This window comes from Mustela nigripes, chromosome 4 (genome assembly GCF_022355385.1).
Source record: "Mustela nigripes isolate SB6536 chromosome 4, MUSNIG.SB6536, whole genome shotgun sequence".
NCBI classification, from domain to species: Eukaryota; Metazoa; Chordata; class Mammalia; order Carnivora; family Mustelidae; genus Mustela; species Mustela nigripes.
The window spans coordinates 101108368-101124257 of record NC_081560.1 but is presented as its reverse complement, the minus strand read 5'-3'; positions in this window follow the sequence as shown (position 1 = coordinate 101124257).

Genomic DNA, 15890 nt, shown 5'->3' with positions numbered 1-15890 from the left:
TTCTGTTTCCAGAATTGCTGTTCTTCTTCTCTTCGATCTGCCGATGGGTTTTCAGGTGTTTGCAATCTTTAGATAAGCTATCTAGCTGATCTCCGGCTAGCTGAAGCAGTCTCAGCTTGCTACTTCTCCGCCATCTTGACTCCTCCCCGAGAAAGGCTTGTATTGTTATATGCTTTCCTCTCAGGACCACCTTTGCTTGTCCCAAAGATTTTCAACAGTTGCAATTTCATTTCATTTGTTTCCATGATTTTTAAAAAAATTCTTCTTTAATTTCCTGGTTTATTCATTCTTTAGTAGGATGCTCTTGAGCCTCCATGTATTTGAGTTCTTTCCAACTTTCCTCTTATGGTTGAGTTCTACTTTCAAAGCATTGCAGTCTGAATATATGCAGGGAATGATCCCAATCTTTTGGTACCAGTTGAGACCTGATTTGTGACCCAGGATGTAATCTATTCTGGAGAATGTTCCATGTACACTAGAGAAGAATGTGTATTCTGTTGCTTTGGGATGGAATGTTCTAAATATATCTGTGATGTCCATCTGGTCCAGTGTGTCATTTAAAGACTTTATTTTTTTGTTAATCTTTTGCTTAGATGATCTGTCCATTTCATTAAAGGGGGTGTTTAAATCCCCTACTATTATTGTATTATTGTTGATGTGTTTCTTTGATTTTATTATTAATTGGTTTATGTAGTTAGTTGGCTGCTCTCATGTTAGGGGCATAGATATTTAAAATAGTTAGATCTTCTTGTTGGACATATCCTTAAGTCTGATATAGTGTCCTTCCTCATCTCTTATCCTCATATCTTTGGCTTAAAATATAATTCTATGATATAAGGATTGAAGGATTGCCAGCCCAGCTTTCTTTGGATGTCCATTAGCACTGCATATTGTTTTCCACTGCCTCATTTTAAATCTGGAGGTGTTCTTGGATCTAAAATGAATTTCTTTTACACAGCATATTGATTGGTCTTGACTTTTTATCCATTCTGATACCCTGTGTGTTTTGATTGGGGCAGTTAGCCCATTTATATGCAGGGTAACTACTGAAAGATATGAATTTAGTGCCATTGTATTGCGTGTAAAGTGACTGTTACTGTATATTGTCTCTGTTCCCTTCTGGTCTGTTACTTTAAGGCTCTCTTTGCTTAGAGGACCCTTTAAATATTTCTTGCAGTGCTGGTTTGATCTTTGCAAAATCTTTTAGTTTTTATTTGTCCTGGAAGCTTTTTATTTCTCCTTCTATTTTCAATGACAGCCTAGTTGAATATAGTATTCTTGGCTTCATTTTTTTCTCATTTAATTCTCTGAATATATCATGCCAGTCCTTTCTGGCCTGCCAGGTCTCTGTGGATAGGTCTGCTGCCAATTTAATATTTCTACTGTTGTATGTTACAGAACTCCTGTCCTGAGCTGCTTTCGGGATTTTGTCTTTGTCACTGAGACTTGTAAGTTTTATATTAGATGACAGGGTGTGGGCCTATTTTTATTGATTTTGAGGGGGGTTCTCTGTGCCTCCTGGATTTTGATGCTTATTCCCCTCATCAAATCAAGGAAAATCTCTGCTATAATTTGCTCCCATATACCTTTTGCCCCTTTCTCTCTTTCTTCTTCTTCTGGGATCCCAATTATTCTAATATTGTTTCATCTTATGGTATCACTTATGTCTTGAATTCTCCCCTCATGATCCAGTAGTTTGTCTCTCTTTTGCTCAGCTTCTTTATTCCCATCATTTGGTCTTCTATATCACTAATTCTCTCTTTTGCCTCATTTATCCTAGCAATAAGAGCCTCCATTTTTTTTTTATTGCACCTCATTAATAGTTTTCTTTATTTCAACTTGTTTAAATTTTAGTTCTTATATTTCTCCAGAAAGGGATTTTATTCCTCCAGAAGGGGATTCTCTAGTATCTTCTATGTTTTTTATTCAAGCCCAGGTAGCATCTTTATAATCATCATTCTGAACTGTAGTTCTGACATCTTACTAATGTTTATATTGATTAGGTTTCTAGCAGTTGGTTCTGCCTCTTCTTTTTTTTTTTTGAGGTGAGTTTTTCTGCCTTGTCATTTTGTCCAGAGAAAAACAAATGAATGAGAGAACAAAATACTAAAAGAATAACAATAGCCCCAGTGGAGAAATATGCACTAATGAAATCAAAAAAGACCTGAGACAGGGCTGCTCTCTCATTTGCCAGTCCCTCCCCACACAGTCTTGCATGTCCTACCTTCCAGAAAGTGGAAGTTTTCCTGTTCATAGAGTTGCTGCTCTTCTCTTCGATCTCCTGCTGAGTTTGTAGGGGTTCAGAATGGTTTGATAATTAGCTGAATTCTGGGACCAGATCAAATTTAGGTCTCCTACTCCTCTGCCATCTTGCTCCTCCCCCAAGGATTCTACTGTCTTAATTTCTTCCTGAGAAAGGTATGGTGGAATTGTGGGGCCGGAAGGGACATTAGTGACCACTATTTGGCCCAGTCCTCTCATTTCAGAGTTGAACAGACCGAGGTCAGGAAGGAAAGCCCACTCAAAGGCATGCAGTGAGAGGCTAGCAACTCAGGACCGGAGCAGGTGTTGTAGCTTCTGCTCCAGATGAAGCTTTGTGCCCACAGTGCCTGTAATGCTGCTCTCGTGTTTTCTGGTTGAAATTCATTGCTTCAGCTCCTATGGAAAGCCATTTAAGGCTCACGTTATATGCATTCAAGACCAAGAGAAATGTGACTCTCATGAGCTCTGTGTTGGGGTCACTGAGCAGAAAATGGGGTCACGTCCACTCAGTATAGGTTGTGACAATGTCATCTTAGAACCCACTAAATGCATTCTTGAGAAATTACATGACAATTTCTGTTCTTTGAAGAACTGCTCAAAGCCAGAGAAGTGATGACAGCATTTATGAAGTTGTTCTGGTCCCACTTAGCAATCCTCACACGTGCAGCAGTGCTCACCTGCCTGGCAAGCCAAATACCCCAACATTGCATCATGAAGAGGTGAGCCTTCACGAAATTCATTGTGGAGGGCAAAATGCTGCCGAGGCTAAAAGTAGGATGAACAGGGCCTGTAATTCTCATCTCTTGTTGAATATGAAAGAAACCACAGCACGGGAGATGAATTCCCTCCAGTTTGACAAAACCTGAGTTGTCTCACCAACATAGTGTACCCTCGAAAAAGCAACACCAGGAGACCACCTAAATTGGGGATTCATTTTTAGAGTGATAGAAATCAAGCAGGATGAAATAATATATTGTCTAGAAATGCACTCATTTGTGATAAAACTTTTATTTTTAAAGCAGGAGAATAATTTAACAGAATTCAAAATGGTAGTTGTATCTGAGAAGGCCTTAGGGGAAATTTGATGGGAGAGACACAAGAATTGGTGATGACCTTGTTTATAAATTGTGTGGTGAGTCAAAAAAGTGGGGAAAGGTAGGGTATTAAGCCAACTTCTGGATAGAACTTCTGACTTCACAACAGTCTTGTCAGCCTTTATTAAGGAAGACGTCTTATTCCAATAATTAGGTAATTTACTAGCAAGAAAATACTCTATATTGTTTAGGAATAAGCCTACTAGCAAGAAAATACTCTATATTGTTTAGGAATAAAAATCCTAAAATAAATGAAGCCATGTACCACAGTGCTGCACTGATTCTTGCTCTGTAAATGATCATCATAGCTACTCATCTTAGATGGAGTAAGCTGGGAGACTAGGAGTGGAGAGTAAAAACTGAGCTGCTGTATGCAAGAGATGACAGAGTCCTTAAAGAAAGTCTTTAGGTAACAAAATAAATGCAGTAAGAGGCTGCAAAATGGCTGCTGTGCTTCCAGGCAAAAAGTTACGATTCCAGGTGGGAAGGGGGTCAGGGAGAAAAGGTCATAGGGTTTCAGATTCTGGTTGTGTGGGGCCTGAAGCATAAAGAGTGTGCAGGGCTCTCATGTCTGTCTATGCCCCCGGTTAACTCAGTGGATAGAGTACTCCTATATGAAATGGAGATCCATGATGCATAAATAAACCAGAGGGTACCCAAGTCTGGCATAATTGACAATAATCAAAACCCAAGTCAAGAGAATCAGAAGGGAGTTATGGGAAATAAAAGGGAGGGAGGCTTATTTTTTCCATCTTTCCTCTAGAGCCATAAACATGGATGAAGAACCTGGGGTCAGCTCTAATAGGCCTGGGCATTCCCATCAAGGGAAGGGACTGGTAGACTATGAGAGCCTCACTCTAAGCAGTGGCTGTATGCTAGACTCGGTCTTCCTGCTTAACTTCTGTTCTTGGAGTTCCTAGGGTACACCTGGAGGCAATTCTGTGTCATTGTATGTCTACCAAGTGTGAGCTTTCCTCTTTAATGCTAGCTGTTTTGTCTGGGCCATACAATCATCTGTGCCTTTATTTCTCAAGCATTTCCTAGATTCCTCTTGAAGCTACTATTTTTTTTTTTTAAGATTTTATTTATTTATTTGACAGAGAGAAATCACAAGTAGATGGAGAGGCAGGCAGAGAGAGAGAGAGAGGGAAGCAGGCTCCCCGCCGAGCAGAGAGCCCGATGCGGGACTCAATCCCAGGACCCCGAGATCACGACCTGAGCTGAAGGCAGCGGCCTAACCCACTGAGCCACCCAGGCGCCCCCCTCTTGAAGCTACTATTAAACCCCATTCTTCAAACCACTTAGCTGAGCCCAGACACCCTCTTCCAGTTTTTCTAACCCCTCTTCCATGGGTTGAACTCTGCTCTTCTTATCCCCGTTAACTTTCCAGGGTTCTGCTTTACACTGGGTGGAATATAGGATTCCAACAGCCCTGGAATCCCCAACACTCTAGAAACACATGCCATCCCACCTTGGGCTCTCCGTATACCAACCCTGAGTTTATGGGTCTATCTGATAGAAGTTGTGAAAGAGCCACTGATTACAACCCTGGAGTATTTATATCCTATACCATAGTCCTGTTTTCCCACAAATTTCTCTTTGCTGTGTGTACTGGTTATTACTTACCCAACAGCACTTCCTCCCTTTCATTGTCTGCTATAGAAACCCCAATTGTTTAGTTGATTGGCCGAAATTCCTTGATCCTGGGAGGGCAAGCTCCTGCTGTAGCCCAAATGAATGAAGCATGATTGCCCTACAAGGGTTACGGTGCTCTTGTAGCTCTTGTAGTTTCTGGCAGATGCCATAAAGCCAATCTTCTACATTTCCTGAGCGAAAGGCATTTGGAAATTCCTCTCTACCTCTCTATCCTCTCCCTATCTCCTTGCCTGGCATTCTATATTTTCAGGAGGAAGAGCAGCCATGCTGCAAACTTGTATGATGATGAAAGCCAATGCAGTAAGGACATCTGAGTAGGAAGAAAGAGTCTGATGCCCGAAGGCATCCTTGAGTGGCTGTCAGCCTTGAGTTGCCACCTGCAGGCTTACCATAAGTAGGGAAATTAAATTCTTCTTTGTTTAGTTTTGGAAGTCTTGGAATTTAGGTTGTTTTCTGACAAAAGGGAAGGTTCTTGACACAGAGGAAGTTCTCTCCTGTTGAAAAAGTGCAGTGGCCTGAAGCCTGATGGCTCCTAACAGAATTCATAGGCACTTGGGGGTGTGAGGGGGGTGTTTTGTTTTGTTTTGTTTTGTTTTGTTTTGTTTCTGGTCCTAGGACAAAGACAGGCATGGCCACGTGGGTTGATTCTTTAGCACGGAGGTAGCTGAGCACCACTGTGATGGCCAACAGCATCCAAGAGTTCTTGGAAAGATTGTCCAGGCTGTCACAGATCTTGCCAAGATTTTTCAGATCCCCTTAGTACTCCCCTTCCTGCTACTTTATGAGGATACATATTACTCTGCCAGGAAACACCAGACTAGCCTTTGTAAAGGTGGTCCAGGAATTGTATGAACCTCCTATCAGTTAAGTCCCAGGGTTGCTCCTTGGTTTCAAGGCTCAGTGGGTGGCAAGGGAGTGTCTCCTTCCCTGAGGGAGCTCTGAAGCCAGACTGGGAAACTGAAAGCAGTGCTTTATCAACTTCTATCACTGAGAATGTTTCCCTCAACTTCTCTCACCAAGAGCTGGGACCGTGGGAGCACTAGGAGCTTGTGAGGGTGGGAGTGAGCAGCTGGTGGGGACAGCAGACCTGGTGGGATGGAGCTCGAGGTCCGGAAGTGCCAACTGCGGCGGGCCCAGGATAAAAGAAACGACCTTGTCAGCAGGATGTGTGGTCTAGCACCAGAAATGGTAGATACTCCACTGAAACTCTTCAGGCTAAAACTAAAAATACCCTGGAGACAGACAGAAATATGGGAAAACATTTTTATGTCCTTGGGGGGAAAGGAAGGCTTTCTAAAACAAGATGCACAAAGCAAATACCACAAAGAATAAAATAAATTTGATGTGAAAAGTGTTAAAATTATGTTTCACCAATGATAATATTTATAATACATAAGGTACACGATTAGAAAATTAAAGGTGAGAATCTAGGATACATAATGTACTCCTTAAGTCAATAAAAAGGAGACAGACCTACCAATAGAAAAAGGCCACAAATGAAATTTGAATGTATATATAGTAAGAAAAGAACAAGCAGGGGAAACAGCGGGCAGAGGGAGAAGCAGGCTCCCTGCTGAGCAAGGAGCCCGATGTGGAACTAGATTCCAGGAAACTGGGATCATGACCTGACCCAAAGGCAGACGCTTAACTGACTGAGCCACCCAGGCATCCCTGTATTTTTCCTTTTATATTTATTTATATTGCATGTTTTATTTAAAAGAACATATTTTATATGCAAATATAAAAATTAAAAAGATGCTGATCTTCACTAGGAAAGTGCAAAAAACCAAAACAAAGAAAGCAAAACTAAAACAAACCAGGTATTTAACCTCCACTGAATTGACACAAATTATAAAATTTGATAATATTAAGAATTGACAAGGATGTGAAGAAATGGGTCCCCTCATATTTTTCCAGTAACTTGATACTATCTATTTAAAATATTCCACCATTTGACAAAGCGATTCCCTATTGCAGGACCCCTGAGAGAACCTTGCAGAGGTACAGAGGAGGGGATACAAAACGAAATTCATCACAAAATTGTTTATGATGGATAGTAAAGAACCGGAAAAAAAACTACCAAAGTTCTATCAACAGGGCTATAGCTGCTTTAAAGAAAGCTGTGGGGCTCTGGGTGGCTCAGTTGCTTAAGTGGCCAACTCTTGATTCCGACTCAGGTCATGATCTCAGGGTCCTGGGATCAAGCCCTGAGTTGGGCTCCCTGCTCAGCTGGGAGTCTTCTTGTCCCTCTGCCCCTCTCTCTGCTCATGTTCACTTGTGCGCTCTCTCTCTCTCAAATAAATAAATAAAATCTTTTTTTTTTTTTTTTTTTTAAAGAAAAGCTATGGTCACTAACTGTAGAAATATTTAGGTAGAATAGGCTGACTTCCTATGTCATTATAGAGAGAGGTTTCTAAAACATATTGCTGAGGTAGAAGAACAAGCTGCAGAATTATAAAAAGGGTAACTAAACCTCCCCAGCTAAAAACCCCAAATGCATTACCATCTGCAATATTTCGCTTTTTAAAAGGAAAGATGAATTCACATAAACACATATTACATGGATAGAAGCTGTAAGACCTATAAGCAAATAATGCAGCATTTATGAAAGGACAGAAGTCGGGTGAAAGAGGAGGCTTATGTGGAACGGCATGGAAGAAAGAAAGGAACTGATGCGTTCCTGATACAGGTCACGAAAGAGAGATGTGATACAGAACCTCTCACGAAGAGAGATTTCAACCAGAATTTCGTTGGTCATTTCATTCTGCGAATTATCTCTTTGATTACTGAGAAATTAATCTTATGGAGCAAGTCGAAAGTCACTGCGGGTGCCTCCCCTCTCTGGATCTCAGTGAAAAATTGGTTATTAAGTGAAGGAGGTGGATATGGTGCAAGCCGGGGCTGTGTTAGTTCAGCTCACCAAACCTTTACTGAGCACTTTCAAGGACCAGAACTGGAAATGATTCAAGTTCTCAGGCACCAGAGAACAATGATTACTATGGAACAATCCTTAATTCCAAAGTGCCTTTTTCTAGTAGAGGAAAAATTCCGTACCTTAGGATTGTCAGTATTAATGTGATATGTAAGGGTATATTTGCAGTGTTCTATGAAAGCCCTGGAAAGGAGGACTAGCCCCGCCTGGGCTTCCTGGAGGAGAAAGTGTGAGGGGTCTTGTTGGATAAGTGCCAGCTGGATTTGGTCAGGAAGGTGGGAGGAGCCATACGTTCAGAGAGAAAGATGCCGGGATGCTGTTTGGAGTGCGGGGCCCCAGGAGCCCCTCAGCAGTGCTTGAACACAGCAGCGAGGGGACTGACGAGCTGTGGGTGGAGACGGGGATGGTCATGAGGGCTTTGGGTGTCACGCAGAAGAGCTTCGACTTCATTCTCATGGGCAGTGAAGAGGGTTAAGAAGGTAAGTGCGCTGGTCAGATTTGGGTTTCAGATGAGTCACCCTGGCATGGTGGTGTTACAGTGTATTTGGAAAACTCATCTTTGGAGTTAGGAAGGCAGGTCGGGAGCTAATCTAGGGGGTCTACATGAGAAATGACGTAAGGTCCCTACTTCCTTAGGGTTTGCAATGAAGAGGGAAAGGAAGTCTGGGCTTAGATAATACTAGGCCTGGTGCAGTAGATTTTTTTTCAAGTCATGAGCTTCTTTTTTAGATTTTATTTATTATTTGAGAGAGAGAGAGAGGGAACAAACATGAGCTGGGATTGGGGTGGTGGGGGCGGGGGGTGGTGTTGGATGCAGAGCGAGAGGGAGAAGCAGACTCCCTGCTAAGCATGGAGCCAGATGCAGGACTCAATTCCAGGACGCTCAGATCATGACCTGACCTGGAGGCAGATGTTTAACTGTCACGAGCTTCTTAAAGGAAAGCTCCTTGACAAAGCTTTGGAGGCCCTCAAATTGAGTAAATGAGAAAAAGAAACCACCTAAAGAATCCAATATGGCTGTTCTGGGAACTCCTTAGTATCTTTAAATCCAGATATTTAAAAGGAGAGCACACACACACACACACACACAAAAATATAGGATTGTCAGTATTAATGTGATATGTAAGGGTATATTTGCAGTGTTCTATGAAAGCCCTGGAAAGGAGGACTAGCCCCGCCTGGGCTTCCTGGAGGAGAAAGTGTGAGGGGTCTTGTATATATATATATATAAACAAATAAATAAGCTGTGCATTCCTGGAGGAGAGCATGGCGCATAGGAGGTGCTCAATAATATTTATTGAGAAAATGGATGGATGGATGGATGGATGGATCGATCGAAATTTCCTAGGGGTAAGATCTAAACAAATAGTTTCAGCCTGGGTAATATCTTACATGAGTATTATAGAAAATGCTAAGAAAGAACAACATGGACATTTAAGACTATTTTTGGAAAACAAAGGTTGTCCTTTGTGGACCTTCCAACTCAACAGCCTCTGGTTTGGAGCTGAAAATGAGAGACTGTAGGAGTAGAATGGTACCGAGGTGGCGAAGCGATAGGATTGGACGATACCACATAACAGGTCTAAAGGACCACATAGCCTGCAAAGGCATAGTACGTTACCTCTCTGGGTAATGACAGAACCTTAACGAGCTCCTGTGCCCATCTCTGTGGGGGCTTCATCTCGCACGGGTCTGGGTAAACTGTGCTGGAGATTCCACACTACTGTGTCATGCTTTGTGCTGGAAGGTTCAGGAGTCATTTCCTTCATATCCTGATGGTCAGAAAAATCATATGGCCCATTCCCCTCACAGGTGCAATTCCCACATGCCAAGAAGAGGAGGTGTGCTGGGCAAGGCTGTCTCTAGAAGAACTTACCAGAAGTTCAAATGAGACTTTATTTGAAATGTACTTCTCTTTCCTTTTATATCAAATTATGCTCTGCATCTGTATCTCTTGTGTTATGGCCTGTACTTCTTACATACCATGGATTCCTGCAACATCAGGGCTAAATTTCTTGTGGAATGGGGTTGATGCTGGTTCTGGGGTGCTCTGCTTAAAGTGAATATATTTAAGGAAAGCCTTCTTAACCTCCTCTGGCTCCGACTCATATTTTATTTTATTTTATTTTAAGATTTTACTTATTTGAGATAGAGAAAGAGAAAGAGAAAGAAGGAGAGCACAGAGGGAGAGGGAGAAGCAGGCTCCCTGCTGAGCAGGAAGCCTGATGTGGGGCTTGATTCCAAAACCCTGAGATTATGACCTGAGCTGAAGGCAGCTGCTTAACCAACTGAACCAACCAGGTGCCTCCTAAAACACCCTCCATATTTTTCTGTGGCTGATGCCTCTAGCCAGTAAACTTAAACAATATTGTTTTATGCCTTAAGTTTTAAAATGTTTTATACTGGAACTTTGGTCTAGAATGGCCAGCACGTGGATGCAAGATCAAAACAGGAATTCCAGGTTATAGGTGGACCTCAAACTGCAGAAGACATGTCCTCTCATTGAGGGCCTTTGTCCTTCCCTAATTTCTTGCTCCTAAAACAAAGAAGACTTTCTGTTACAGACTCTGTTGTCCTTCCCAAATTCATATATGGAATTCACCCCTAATGTGATGGCGTTTGGAGATGGCTTTCTGGAAGTCAAGTTAGGTGAGATCATGAGGGCAGGGTCCTCAGGATGGGATTAGCATCCCTATCAGAAGAGACAAAAGATGGCTTGACTTCTCTGCCATGTGAGGACACAGTGAGAAAGTCGTTCTCTGCAAGTTAGGAAGAGGACGCTCATAAGGAGCAAATCAACCAGCACCTTGATCTTGAGTTTCTCAGACCCTAGAACTGTGAGAAATACATGTCTTTTGTGTAAGTTTTGATTTGTGTGTGTGTGTGTGTGTGTGTGTGTGTGTGTGTGTATGTGGCAGCCCAAGCTGAGAAAGCACTGTCACACTAGAGGGATTCTGTCATCCCATGCTGTGTGTCCATCCTTGGTCATCACAGGAACCCATGCACTCAGTCCCCAGTGTTCTCTGCCCACCACATCCTCCCTGCCACCCACGGTGCCCGAGGACTGCGTTCTCCTTCCACTGATGGCTTTCCCAGGAGCTGCTGTCACAAGGCTCTTTGTTGGGGAGAGAGATCAGAAAGAAGAGAATGCTAAACTAGAAATTGCCAAATGTCTCCTTGTAACTAGAGGGAAGGGACAGATAATGACATACATTAAATTTTATCCCAACATGATTGCCAAAGTAATAATCTATTCATTATAAAAATCCAAACAACACAGAAGTATAGAACATAAAAAGTAAAATTCCCTCCTTGCCACTTTCTTGTTGATGTTTTGCTCCCCACTCACCACAGGTCTCTGCCATAATGGGGAGACAGTAATACTTCCAGATGGCCTCCAGACTGTATATGTATGAGTGTGCACGTGCACATTCACACGGCAGGTATATACACAAATAGAAGGTTTTTGAAAAACCAGAAATATTATTCAGCATTGTGTCTTATTTCATTTAAAACTACATCATGAGAATATGCTTCCATGCTACTGTACACAGATTTATTCTGTTCTAACAACTGCACAGAATTCTGTACTATCATGTTCCATGATTTGTTTAATAATTTTTCTTTTGATGGACCTTAAAAACTTTGTTTTTTGCCTATTACAAATAATGTCTTGGTGAACATTCTCATTCATACATCTTTGCCTAGTTGTTTGAATATTTGTCTTAGCTCAGTCTGCCAAAGCAAAATACCATGGACTGGGTGGCTTAAAAACACACATTTACTTTGCTCAGTTGTGGAAGCTGGGAGTCTGAGATCAGGATGTCAACGTTGTTGGGTTCTGGTGAGGTCTTTCTTCCAGGCTAGCATGTGGTTGCTTTCATTTTGTGTCCACAACTGGAAGAGAGTGAGGGAACTCTGGTTTCTTTATTTTCTTACAAGGACACTAATCCAGCTTTACAACCTCCTCCAACCATAATCGCCTCCCAAAGACCCTACTCATTGGGAGTTAGGCCTTCAATATATGAATTTTAGGGGAGTCACATTCGGTCTATATTGATATTCACCAGGAATGAAGACATAATGTGTTTTTATAGTATTTCTTTGATTTTTGTACTATTCCAACCTTGGACAATGAATTGGTAAATTTCCCCATCTTCTTCTATGTTCTGAAATACTTTAAGTGTATAAAATTTAACTAGTCTTTTCAGGTTCCCCAGAACACTCCCAAACTCTTTGGGTCTAGTGAAGTTTTTTAGTGATGGACATTTGCCATTTTAAGTTATCTTATGTTATTGGACTATATGAGAAACAGTGTTCCCCTCCAGATGTTTTTGTCCTTGACAGTCAAAGCTTGTGTGCTGTATTGGATCAATTTCACTTAGACTTGCCCTTGTGGAAATTGGTCAGTCAAGTATAAGAGCAGAAGAAAAGTTGTTAGAGGTTAAAATATCCTTGTTGGTTTATCTCCCTATTTCTGTTAGAGTTCAAGGAATTTTATCTTATTTTTATTGAAAAATTTTTTAAAAAAATTTTTTCAGTGTTCCAAGGTTCATTGTTTATGCACCACACCCAGTGCTCCATGCAATACATGCCCTCCTTAATACCCCCTACCAGGCTCACCCATCCCCCCACCAAAACCCTCACTTTGTTTCTCAGAGTCCACAGTCTCTCATGGTTCATCTTCCCCTTTGATTTATCCCAATTCATTTTTCCTTTCCTTCTCCTAATGTCCTCCATGTTATTTCTTATGCTCCACAAGTAAGTAAAACCATATGGTAATTGACTTTCTCTGCTTGACTTATTTCATTCAGCATAATCTCCAGTCCTGTCCATGTTGATACAAAAGTTGGGTATTCATCCTTTCTGATGGCTGCATAATATTCCATTGCATATATGGACCATATCTTCTTTATCCATTCATCTATTGAAGGGCGTCTTGACTCTTTTTACAGTTTGGTGATTGTGGTCATTGTTGCTATGAATGCTGGAGTACAGATGGCCCTTCTTTTTACTACATCTGTATCTTTGGAGTAAATACACAGTAGTGCAATTGCAGGGTCATAGGGTAGCTCTATTTTTAATTTTTTGAGGAATCTCCACACTGTTTTCCAAAGTGGTTGCACCAACTTGGCATTCCCACCAACAGTGTAAGAGGGTTCTCCTTTCTCCACATCCTCTTCAACACTTGTTGTTCCCTGTACTGTTAATTTTGTCCATTCTAACTGGTGTAAGGTGATATCTGAATATGATTTTGATTTGAATCTCCCTGATGGCTATGATGATGAACACTCTTTCAGGTGTCTGTTAGTCATTTGTATGTCTTTTTTGGAGAAGTGACTGTTCATGTCTTCTGTCCATTTTTTGACATGATTATCTGTTTTTTTGGTGTTGAGTTTGAGGAGCTCTTTATAGATCTTGGATATCAGTCCTTTGTCTGTAGTGTCATTTGCGAATATCTTTTTCCATCTCTGGGTTGCTTCTTTGTTTTGTTGACTGTTTCCTTTGCTGTGCAGAAGCTTTTGATCTTGATGAAATCCTAAAAGTTCATTTTTGCTTTTGTTTCCTTTGCCTTTGGAGACATGTGTTGAAAGAAGTTGTTGTGGCCTATGTTGAAGAGGTTACTGCCTATGTTCCAGTCCTTTGAAATATGCCAGTGGGATTTTGATTGGGATGGCTTTGAAAGTATAGATTGCTCTGGGCAGTATAGACATTTTAACAATGTTTATTCTTTTCATCCATGAGCATGGGATGTTTTTCCATCTTTTTGTGTCTTCAGTTTCTTTCCTGAGTATTCTGTAGTTCCTCGAGTACAGATCCTTTACCTCTTTGGTTAGGCTTATTCCAAGGTATCTTATGGTTCTTGGTTCTATAGTAAATGGAATCAATTTTCTAATTTCCCTTTTTATAGTTTCATTGTTCATATATAAGAAAGCAACTGATTTCTATGCATTGATTTTGTATCTTGCCACATTACTGAATTGCTGTATGAGTTCTAGTAATTTAGGGGTAGAGTTTTTTGGGTTTTCCATATAAAGTATCATGTCATCTGTGAAGAGAGAGAGTTTGATGACTTCTTTGTCAATTCAAATACCTTTTATTTCTTTTTGTTGTCCTCAAAAGGAAGGTTGTCAGCTTTTCCTCATTGAGGATGATATTTGCTGTGGGTTTTTCATAGACAGATTTTATGAAGTTGAAGAATGGTCCAAGATAGGTTCTTTCAAGATATGTCTCCAAAGGCAAAGGAAACAAAAATGAAAATTCCCTGTGGGTTTTTCATAGATTGATTTTAAGAAGTTGAGGAATGTTCCCTCTATTCCTATACTTTGAAGAGTTTTAATCAGGAGCAGATGTTGTATTTTGTCAAATGTTTTTTCTGCATCAATTGAGAGGACCATGTGGTTCTTCTCTCTTCTTTACTGACTTGTTCTAGCACATTGATTGATTTGCAAATGTTGAACCATCCTTGCATCCCAGGGGTAAATTCCATCTGGTCATGGTGGATTATCTTTTTCATGTACTGTTGGATCCTATTAGCTAGGATCTTGTTGAGAATCTTGGCATTCATATTCATCAGGGATATTCATCTGAAAGTCCCCCTTTTTTGTTGGGGTCTTTGCCTGGTTTGGGGATCAGGGTAGTGCTGGCTTCATAAAAAAGAGTCTGGAAGTTTTCTTTCTGTTTCTATTTTTTGAGACAGCTTTAGGAGAATAGGTATTATTTCTTCTTTGAAAATTTGGTAGAATTACTCAGGGAATCCGTCAGGTCCTGGGTTTTTGCTTTTTGGGAGGTTTTTCATCACTGCTTCAATCTCATTACTAGATATTCGTCTCATCCGGTTGTCAGTTTCTTCCTGTTTCAGTCTTGGAAGTTTATAGGTTTCCAGGAATGCATCAATTTCTTCTATGTTGTTTGACTTACTGGCATTTAACTGTTGATAATAATTTCGGATGATAATTTCTATTTCCTCGGTGTTGGTCATGATCTCTCCCCTTTCATTCATAATTTTATTAATTTGGGTGCTCTCTCTTTTCTTTTGGATTAGTTTGGCCAGTGGTTTATTGGTCTTACTAATTCTTTCAAAGAACCAGCTTCTAGTTTTGTGTGTTCTACTATATCTCTAGTTTCTAATTCATTAATCTCTGCTCTAATCTCAATTATATCCATTCTTGTGCATGGGGTTGGCTTAGTTTGTTGTTGATTTTCCAGTTCCTTAAGGTGAAAAGAGAAATGGTGTACTTGGGATTTTTCAAATTTTTTGAGTGAAGCTTGGATGGTAATGTATTACCCCCTTTGGACTGCAAGTTCAAGGGATTTTTAATTATACAATAAAAAGGGATTAAATAAGAGGGCTCTGGAGAAGTAGAAAAGGGGAAGGAAGCAAACTCTTTAGAAATAAAAACAATCAGTAAGGAGCGGCCCCCAAGTTCTCTCTGGAGTAGAAGGGAAGATGGCTTTTCCTTCTCCAACCTTCTTCTCCACCTAGGTAGAGCATTACTAGATTTTTTAAGATCACTGTTTCAAGAAAGGAAGTATTATGCACTTTAGGATACTGAATTGGCCTTAAGGCTCCTAGAAACTCTGGGCCTCCCATTTTCTATTAAAATTTCAGGTCCCATTTGCTTGAGCAGTACCATCTTTGGTCCCAGGTGTTGGGGACCCTGGCTTGTAGAGCTCCTCAAACTCACCAGTCTGGTCCCTCACCCCCACCCAATCCATGGACTGCACCCTTTCCCCGGGCAGGAAGCACACACCCGTAGGCTGCCCTTTCTCTCCTCTCCTGCTCTTACTCAGGTATTGGGATTCTAGGGACTTCTTGCCCAAGTGGCCCTGTACTGGAAGCTTGCTCAGCATCTTCATGTGTGTAGACCTCCATGCCAAGGAGTGGCCCTGGAGTGACCTACATGGTGCAGGATTGAGCCCTGGGGGAGAACAGAGTGGTGGGC